We start from the raw sequence: 10,951 nt of genomic DNA, 5'->3' as shown, positions 1-10,951 counted from the left end.
TGCATAATGAAAAAAAAATCTTCCTCCTCTAAAATATTATTTTTATTTTTACCCTGCCTGGCCCTAATACTCTTCCGTAGAAATTCAAATACAAAAGAAATGAAAGAAGAAAAAAAACAAATAAGCATGAAGTTAATGTTAATATTGCATAAGACCAGAATAACAAGACCGAAAAGGTGTAGGCTGAAGTTTAGCTTATTACCCTTTTATAATCAATTTCTGTCAGCTCCTACATACCGATACAGAGCAGTAAATCAATTAAAAGAAAAACATTTCATACTCTTTTTGTATACAGTATTGAAAACATTTAATATACTGTATAAACCTATTATCTATTAACCTATTACATATTTCAGTTCCACGCTTGAAACGTATTAATTTGGCCAACATTGACCACGTGCAGCGACTTCTATGAGATGGTGAAGGAAATGAATTATGGGTGCAGTTTGCTTACTTCTCTATTGAATATTACTACGTTAAAAAAGGAAAAGCTGCTCTGTCAACCAACTGTTTACGTTTGATCGATGAATAGTTAAGGTTTGGGTTACCGTCAGCTTCTGTGGTACGCTAACTTTGTTGCTTTTAGACTGAAGGATCGATGTATTCCTTCTTGTTTAACTGACAAAAACATTTAGTTACCGGTTGTGATGTTGGAATATATATAATATAATATATATTTTAATATAAGAATGATTTAATTGTGTGTATGTGCCAATAATCACAAAGAAAGGTATTTACTCCATGTAAATATGTTTATTTATGCTGCAAAGTAGGACTTTTTAACATGGAGCTGCAGATTGGCCCCCTAGTGGTCAGTAGAGGATCTGCACCTTTACCTGATTCAACTACTGATGTTTGATACTGACGATTTCCTTTCCGATCCGATATCGAGTAAAATTCAGGCTGGTATCGGCGATACCGATTCTATACTGATACATTGTGCAAATACATCTAATGTGCCCGATAAATCTAAAAAAATTGGTGTAAATAAGTAAATAGCTTAAGGATAAAAGACATCAGAGTCACTTATTTAGCTATTTTCTTTTAAAGTCAGACGTATACTGAGTTAGCGGCCTCATTCACAATATAGCCGAGCTGAAAAAGATGTTTCCATCACTTATCATTAATAAAATAATAAAACCATTAACATAAATAATAGAATAATAAACAAAAATGAGAACTACTATAAAAATGAAAATGAAAAAAGTAGTTCCTACCAGCAGCGTGTCATTTAGACAGAATCTGAATAGTTTAGTTACTTTCCACCGTATTCCTGTTAATGATATACATTACCACAGATGACTGAAGTATCAAAAGTATCGATATTTTAGTTTGAGAATCAATTTTAGAGCAACAGATCTGGTATCGGAAGTATCGATATTTCAGTATTGATCTGCACATCACTAGTTACTGTGACATTTTTAACATCAGTGCCGACTCGCGATGTGGAAGATTGCCAGAGTTTATCTCGTTAAAGGGACTTCACTCCCTTCTTGTTTTCATTTTCTTGCCGTTTGATCAGCTTTGGTTTTACTTTAAGCGATTCCCCCGTCAAGTTCAGGAAACAGAAGTTCTGGGGTAGATTGAAGAAGAAAGCTCCGGTTTGGGGTCAAAAAGGCCCTTCAGCATCACATTAAACCCGCGTATCAGATAATGATGTGGAAATGCTGCAAACGGACTTTAAAGGCTGCTTTGTGCCTTTTGCAAATTATGTTTATCACAGTCCCAAGCAGGTTTATCGTGATTTTCCACGCCTCCCAAGCATGAGTGACCATAAAGAATGATAATTTCCACACTTTCTATCGCGGTATCTGCTTTTTCATCCTCCATTCAGTCCCTTCAGTTCGTATTGTGTCGCTGCTGAACTGAAACTAGTGTAAAAGCCGCTTGCAGGTCTGTCCTCCCCGGGATGTCGGGCGGAGGCCGCGGCTGGGATGACGGAGAGAGCGGCGTGGAAAGGAAGAGGCCGGGAGAAAACGCAGGAAACGGCGATGGAATTTCCACCCTGAAGTGGGTGGAACCTCCAGCCTATAGAGCGGAGACAGGGCACGCTTTTCTTCTCTGCACCCCCCTCCCCGACTTTCCCCCGGCCGGTCAGACAATACGCCCCGCGGTGAAACAATGCAACGAGGAAAGGCCGGGAGTTAGCGTGGCAGCAGTAGGGGGGGGTTCTGCAGCTCTTTTCTTTAAAAGGTTTTCAGGAGGGTCGATGTAAAGCAAACCAGCAGGGATGAGGGGGGTGTTTAGGATGATGGCATGACTTGGAAACAAGAAGCATAAGGGGGAAAGAGGGGATGTTGAGGGCACCGCAGACGTATGGCCCGGGAGGCCAGCGTTGTTATTGTGGGATTTAAAACATTTTTTCTGGCTGACTGAGTCTGAAAGTGTCGGCGCTGGCTGAGGGAACGCAGCCAGACTCTTTTCTGTAGCACAGAGAACATTTTAAAGACAAAATCAAGTCTATCTGTCAGGTTCAAACAACCTAGAACAGGGGTCTGCAACCCAAAATGTTGAAAGAGCCATATTGGACCAAAAGCACAAAAAACAAACTTGTCTGGAGCCGCAAAAAATGAAAAGTCTTGTATCAGCCTTAGAATGAAGGCAAATGGCGAAAGGCGAAATGTCGAGAAAAAAGTTGAAATGTTGAGAAAAAAGTCGAAATTTCAAGAAAAAAGTCGAAATGTTGAGAAAAAAGTCGAAATGTTGAGAAAAAAGTCAAAATTTCGAGAAAAAAGTCGAAATGTCGAGATTAATATTGATGTACAATTCCGAGAAAAAAGTCGAAATGTTGAGAAAAAAGTCAAAATTTCGAGAAAAGAGTCCAAATGTCAAGATTAAAAAGGAAAGGAAAAAGGAAGAAAAAAAGAGGAAAAAAGGAAAAAGAAGAAAAAAAGAAGAAAAAAAAAGAAAAAAAGAAAAAAGAAGAAAAAAGAGAAAAAAGGAAAAAAAGAGAAAAAAGAGAAAAAAAAGAAAAAAAAAAGGTCAAATATTTTTGAAAAAGCTCCAGGGAGCCACTAGGGCGGCGCTAAGGAGCCGCATGCAGCTCTAGAGCCCGCGGGTTGCTGACCCCTGACCTAGAACATCCAAAACACAATACAAAAGAGAGAAAGACAAGAGAGGTTACATTTTTACTTGCAAGGAGAAGGGACAGAGATGCGTTCAGTTACATCTCCTACCGCTCTGAAGCACACTCTGCAGACCCCTCTCTTTTTAGTTACAGCTCTAAGGGAGAGGGAAAACAGCTGCAATTCTTCACGTTTACATAACTCCTTAACTTCAACTTGATATATGTTGCTCCTCCTTAACCTTGAAACACGGTATAAAGCTCTTTGATGACTCCATCTGCAGTCACGCCATCTGACTTCTCTTATCTGCAACAACTGGTCAAACACACACCAACTAATGTTATTTTATATGTAAAGATAATTGGAGTAAATATGAGATTACTTTATGTTTAATTATTCTAACACTATCGTAACCTTTTTTTATTTTTCATGTCAAACCAGTCATCATGTTGGTGTGAAATTACCGTAGTCTCTTTAGCTCTGAGAGGAGATGATATTTATGCCGTTCTGCAGGTTTCGTCAACTCTGCAACACTTTGGCTGTTTTTTGTCCGATTGGTCTTAGGCCCTGTTTACACGTAGCAAAAACTGTGGTGCTTTCATGCGTTTTGGCCGTTCGTTTACACGAAAAAAACCAAGCTCAAAGTCACCAAAAAAAGATAATTTCTGAAAACTCCGGCCAAAGTGGAGATTTGCAAAAACTCAAGTTTGCTTGTAAACAGAGAGAAACTGACATTTAGACTTCAAAACGTCACATTATGTGACAGAAACGTCACCAGCGTCATGTGTGCGACCTGTGTTTACAATTAGTTTGGCCACTGAAGTGTCATTTGTTGATGTTTTTTTCCAGGATTCCGATTGGCTAGCATGACTTTATTCTTCTCGTTACACTGTGTTTGGCTGCTCATAGCACCTTAACAGCTATTTATGCAGGTTTGTGTAAATGATCTGATGTAAATGATGGTATTTTTCAAAACGTAGAGGGGGAAATATCGGTTTTTGTAAATACTAAATACTACTATGTGTAAACGTGGCCTTAGTCGACATTTTTATAAACCTGTTTCCACAATCAGGCCCTTGTGAACCCACCTACTAAAGCCCCCCCTATTTTACTTACAAGGTTTCTTAATGTTGGTGAATATGTCGACCTTTTATCAGTTAAAAGTGGAGTCGCATTCATCAAACTGGCTTTTATTTACTTATTTATTTATTTTAAATCGAACTAACCTCATATCTCAAGGCTTGCCACACAATGGAGTGAGCGAACGGGGGAAGAAAGAGAGAGCGGAGCAGAATCGGAACGACCTCAAACTGCCTCCGACGCCTCGAGTGGAAAGAGTTGATCACGACTGGAGTGAGCTACAAGTAACGTTGCCGTGACGACCACGGATACACAGAGACGAGCATCCAGAAACATTCAACATCCCAGCAAAAGCATAAATCAGACAACTCAGCCTGTGAGCTGCTGCTGTTCAGACTTATTAAAAAAAACAACCAACATAATTATTTGGTTTTATCTGGACAACCATGATCAAGAGTGTAAATATCTAAATGAGCCAAAAATTGACTGGTTTGGTGTTTTATGGCCATTAATGGTAAAAGACTATGACCCCTTCACAGTCCCCAGGATGGAAATTTCAAAGCTTTATGAATAAACCACTTCCTGGAACCTTTATCCCTACAATCAGCACAATCGTAGGTCCAAATGTTACGCTCTTTCATAAATGGAAAAAAGGGAGAACTGAAGCAAATGTTGTTAATGAAAAAAGAAACGCCTTGTTCCCACCGAGCTGTTCAAATGTAGACGGCGTGACAGGAAGATACTTTCAGGACATTAAATTGAGTTTCACGGTCAGCAGTTTGCAGCTTAAATGCAGTGACATGAACAGCATTCGGCCATAGATTGAACGTCTGAGCAGAGACGGCTGTCAAAGACTGTTTTCCACTATTGAGCCAACAAACAGAGGATTGGTGGATCGGTACTCCCGGGATCGAGCCGACGGCCGGAGCTGTTGTCCATGGAAGCGAAGCGTCTCCCGGGTGCAGCTTCGTCGGGATCAGTGATCCATTCATCGAACACACCAGCAAACAACTGAACTTACCCACAACTGGCCCTGTTAGCCACCGGCAGTGACCGGTGGAGGCAAACGGCCTCAATAGGACTGATTTGGCCTGATAGAGAAAAAGCTGCAACAAAAAGAGACCGTACAACCCGAAAAGATATTTATTGGTCCGTCTGTTTGTTTCGCAGTTTGAATAAATTGGAGAAATCTAGATTTCCAACATGTATTGTATTTAATGAAAGTTGGCAGCTTCAGGGGAATATAACGCGGGAAAGATTTTTAGTTTAAAACAAAACAACTACCTAAATAAATCTAGCTACCTTGATTTCTGATTTACATTTCAATGTGGTTATTTTGACTCCAAGGCAAAGCAGGTTTATTTGTATAGCACAATTCAACACAATGTAATTCAAAGTGGCAAGACACAATTAAACAGTAAATAACAAATAAAATGATAAGAAAAGAGGTAAAATAATAAAAAGCACAAGTTGTTAAGAAGTCAGGGCAGTAGAGTACAGCAGGTACATCTCATTCTTACAATGGCAAGAATTACGTTTCTATACGGTCAAAACGTACAGAGACCGGGTCAAATACAGTATTACAAAAGTAATCTGTAACAATTTGTACGGTGAATTAAACCAATTTGACAATTCTATGCCTAAATGCTTGTTTCCAGGTCTTATTTCACACAACTGACAAGAATTACGTTTCTATACGGTCAAAACGTACAGAGACCGGGTCAAATACAGTATTACAAAAGTAATCTGTGCCGATTCGTGCGGTGAATCAAACCAATGAAAGATCACTTCCTCTTAAATTCATAGAGATCATTGCTTCCCTTTTCTTAAATAGTCATATTATGCTTTTTTGTTTCTTTATATAACTTATCGCCAATGTTATTACGATGAATCATCATCTTACTCGTCTACAGGTGGCACGTTGTTGAAAACAATTTTTCTCGTGTGGTGTTTTTCATTTTTGATCATTTTTCCTGCGAGAGATGTAGTAAAGGGAGATATCTGTGGCTTCAAGCAATCTGCAGAGGCAAAAAAACGGCAAACCGTAGTCCCCGGTCAGCCAGTATATGTTCAGGGTCTGAAATACATCAACGGGAGAGTCAGCAAGGTAGTTATACAGTACAGACCAGAGGTTTGGACACACCTTCTCATTCAAACAAATGGGTAAGTGTGTCCAAACGTTTGGTCTGTACTGTACATGTTTGGATATGACACCGTGGCCCAGTGGGTTGGTGGCCATCATTAGCCACCATGGTGACTCTAAGTTGCCCTATAGGTGTGTGTGGTGGTCTGTGTAGGCCTGTGATGGACTCATGGCCTTCAGGAAAGACCTAAAAAAGAAATGCATTGTCCAGCATTCAAATTTGAAGCCCTGTTTCACATAAAATGATGTTATTCTCATCTGTTGCTGGTTTGAAATTAGCTTTGGGTTAAGCCAGGGGGGTCCAAAGTCGGTCCTCGAGGCCCGGTGTTTACAAGTTTTCTACAAACTTTCTGTTTGCACTTTTGTTATTGCACTAAAAATGTGCACTATTAGCTGATGGCGAACATTAATTAGAATCAGGTGTGATAATTCAAGGCAACATCTAAAACTAGCTACTGTAGAAGATGGCTGAGGACGGACAGAATATCATCAAACTGTCAGTTATACTGTATGGTCCTAAAGGTAAATGGTGAAGTACTTTGGCTCCATCTCGTGGAAGTAGAAGGACATTGTAGTTAAATGCCATAGTTAAAACCTGATTGCCTTCGCCCTTCCTGGCGTGGTGAATTTTTTTAGCCCCTTTTTTTGTGAGTGAAACAATTTTTTAACTATTTGACTCGAACCTGAATTGAATTAGATGCATATTTTTGAATGCCATGAACACATGGAAAACAAATTATTATCCAGCAATTCACTTTAATACAAAATAACAAAATGAACTGAATAAAATAAGTATCTTTCTTCAACAGAAACCTGTCCTGCTTAACTTAAAATTGTATACATTAATATAAAACAATAGAAAGAAAGCAGAACATCCTGTAATAGTGCACATTTTTTGTGCAATAACAAAAGTGCAAACAGAAAGTGTAGAAAAAAGAACTTGTGAACTGAACAGCTCAAGGCCATTTTCCATTGGAATTTTATCAAATCAAATCAAATCAAATCAAATCAAATCAAATAACCTTATTTATCTGTTAGGAACTTCGTTTGTGTAAAAGCATCAGCATCAGTGCATGTACAGTTAACATATGTGACAGGACAATACAAAAACAAACCACACAATCAATGTAAAGCAACATCCATTGGGCAATCACAAGTACTTATATGCTGTAAACCATAGCATAGATAAAATAAGAGAGAACAAAGAGATAAAAATAAGTCCCCCATTAAGTGCATAGTAAATACATTAAAGGCAATTATTTAAAAAATATATTTAAAAGCAGGTACAAAAAATAAATAGGTAAATCAACTATTTATAAGTCTGATGGATGACATGGCTCTGTTTGTCCTGAATCTTAGTGATCTGTCTCTGTGACCTGAGAGGAGGAGCTGATATTGACTGTAGGTGTATGTGTGATGTCTGAGGCTATTTGTTGTCCCTTTCGTTTAGTCCTTCTGTTATAGATGCCAATCAGTGATTCGTGCTTCTGTCCAATTATTTTACTGCTCAATGTAATAATTTTGATTTATGGATTGCGGTGAATGTTAGACAGAGGTGTCAAAAGTATTCACATTCATTACTCAGGTAGAAGTATAGATACTAGAGTTTAAAAATACTCCTGTAGAAGTTGAAGTATCAACTCAAGTTTTTTACTCAATTAAAAGTATAAAAGTACTGGTTTCAAAACGACTTAAAGTATAAAAGTAAAAGTAATGTAAGGGGGAAAAAAGCCATTAAGGACAAAAGCCATTGAAAATGAATGTATCTTAGTATAATGAAAATATATTAAAGAACCATATATGTGTACTATTGAGCATTAACATGTGTTTCAGAGAGCAGGAGATATGATGACTAGTTGCCTATAAGTATTGTAATGGTGCAAAAAGTCAAACTTCATGTTCATGTTATCATTTATCCTAACCTTTATTGGAATGTACATCCAAGTTTAGTTGCAGGAATCTGAGGGAACGGATGTAAGAACAAAACTGGACAAGAACATCTGAAACAACCACAACCAAATTCACTCTATCCGGACGGAGCAATTTAACTGGATAGTTTTTTTTAAAGGCCGAAATGAAATAGAGTAACGAGGCTGTTTTTAAAATGTAAGGAGTAAAAAGTACAGATAATTGCGTGAAAATGTAAGGAGTAAAAGTAAAAAGTCGTCTGAAAAATAATTACTCCAGTGAAGTATAGATAACCAAAATTTCTACTTAAGTAAGGTAACGAAGTATTTGTACTTCGTTACTTGACACCTCTGATGTTAGATAAAGATCTGAACCAAGCTGTTTATGTTTAAAGTTAAAAACTGATTCAATGAAACGCTTGTAAAATGCTGTCAGGACTGATTGGTGGACTTGAAGTTTACAGAGTTTTCTAAGAAAAAAGAGGCGTTGCTTGCACTTGGAGAAAATGTCCAATTACTGTCCCCAGATATCTGTATGAGTCGACCCTCTCTATAGGATGTTGGATGAACCTCTCCGAAAGTCAACCACCAGTTCCTTAGTCTTGGTGGTGTTGAGGTCCAGACAGTTCTGCAAAAATGTTCATCTCAGCTTGCAACTGACCCTCTGAGTTAGTAGTGTCTACAATAACAGTGTCTGAGAAAGCTGAGAAACAACAAGCTTCTCCAAGCTCTTCATAACCAGTGATGTTAATGCCACAGGTTTATAATCATTATTACAGGTTGGATTGGTCTTTTTGGCGACTGGACAGGCAATGGCAGATTTCCAGAATGATGGGACGGAGTGTTCTTTCTGACTATTTTTTGACTCTCACAGTAATATGGGACAAAGTGCGTCCCCTTTCAGCTCAATACGGGACGCATACTTAAGTTTATAAATAGGCTACGGTACGGCTCTGTTTTTCCAGGGATGGTTGGCAACAGTACTCAAGGACCAGGGTTGGGAAACACTGAGTTATATGGTTATTTTTGTTTTACTTTGTTTTACTACTAGCCTACAGTCATGGCCTTTGAGGCACAAATATGTTTACAAGTTTTCTGCAGACTTTCTGTTTGCACTTTTGTTATTGCACTAAAAATGTGCACTATTAGCTGATGGCGAACATTAATTAGAATCAGGTGTGAGAATGCAAGGCAATTCTAAACATCTAAAACTAGCTAGTGTAGAAGATGGCTGAGGACGGACAGAATATCATCAAACTGTCAGTTATATGGTCCTAAAGATAAATGGTGAAGTATTTGGGCTCCATCTCGTGGAAGTAGAAGGACATTGTAGTTAAATGCTTCGTCGATCAGGATAAAGTGGTTTTATATGATGACCTTTTCAATGGTTCCCTATGTGGCCGCTTGAATGTGCCTGGTGGCCTTGTAGTCAAGACCGCCTAAATCGAGACCAAGACAAGACTAAGACCAGTCTCGAGAACTACGTACAAGTCTGGTGTGTGGTGGTCTGTGTAGCCCAGTGATGGACTCGTGGCTTTTCGGAAAGACCTAAAAAAGAAATGTATTGTCCACCATTCAAATTTGAATCCCTGTTTCACACAAAATGATGTTAATCTCAGCTGTTGCTGGTTTGAAATCAGCTTTGGGTTAAGCCAGGGGGGTCCGAAGTCGGTCCTCGAGGGCCAGTGTTCTGCAGGTTTTAGATGTTTCCATGCTTTAACTAGGGTTGCCAACCGTCCCTTGAAAAACGGAATCGTCCCGTATTTATAAACTAATTTATAAACTAAAGTATGCATCCCGTATTGAGCTAAAAAGGGATGCACTTTGTCCTGTATTACTATGAGAGTCAAAAAATAGTCATAAAATACCAATGGAAAATGGCATTTAGCTGTTGAGTTCATAAGTTATTTTCAGAAAGACCGAAAAAAGAAATGTATTGTCCACCATTCCAATTTGAAGCCCTGTTTCACATAAAATGATATGTTATTCTCATATGTTGCTGATTTAAAATCATCAAACTGTCAGTTATATGGTCCTAAAGGCAAAGGTGTCAAGTAACGAAGTACAAATACTTTGTTACCTTACTTAAGTAGAAATTTTGGTAATTATACTTCACAGGAGTAATTATTTTTCAGACGACTTTTTACTTTTACTCCTTACATTTTCACGCAATTATCTGTACTTTTTACTCCTTACATTTTAAAAACAGCCTCGCTACTCTATTTCATTTGGGCCTTTAATAAAAACTATCCAGTTAAATTGCTCCATCCGGATAGAGTGAATTTGGTTGTGGTTGTTTCAGATGTTCTTGTCCAGTTTTGTTCTTACATCCGTTCCCTCAGATTCCTGCAACTAAACTTGGATGTTTATTCCAATAAAGGTTAGGATAAATGATAACATGCCTCTGAAGTTTGACTTTTTGCACCATTACAATACTTATAGGCAACTAGTCATCATATCTCCTGCTCTCTGAAACACATGTTAATGCTCAATAGTACACATATATGGTTCTTTAATATATTTACATTATACTAAGATGCATTCATTTTCAATGGCTTTTTTTTGTCCTTAATGGCTTTTTCCCCCTTACATTACTTTTACTTTTATACTTTAAGTAGTTTTGAAACCAGTACTTTTATATTTTTACTTGAGTAAAAAACTTGAATTGATACTTCAACTTCTACAGGAGTATTTTTAAACTCTAGTATCTATACTTCTACCTGAGTAATGAATGTGAATACTTTTGACACCTCTGC

Source organism: Cololabis saira, chromosome 23 (assembly GCF_033807715.1).
Source record: "Cololabis saira isolate AMF1-May2022 chromosome 23, fColSai1.1, whole genome shotgun sequence".
Taxonomy (NCBI): Eukaryota; Metazoa; Chordata; class Actinopteri; order Beloniformes; family Belonidae; genus Cololabis; species Cololabis saira.
The sequence above is the reverse complement of the archived record's forward strand: the minus strand, read 5'-3'. Positions refer to the sequence as shown.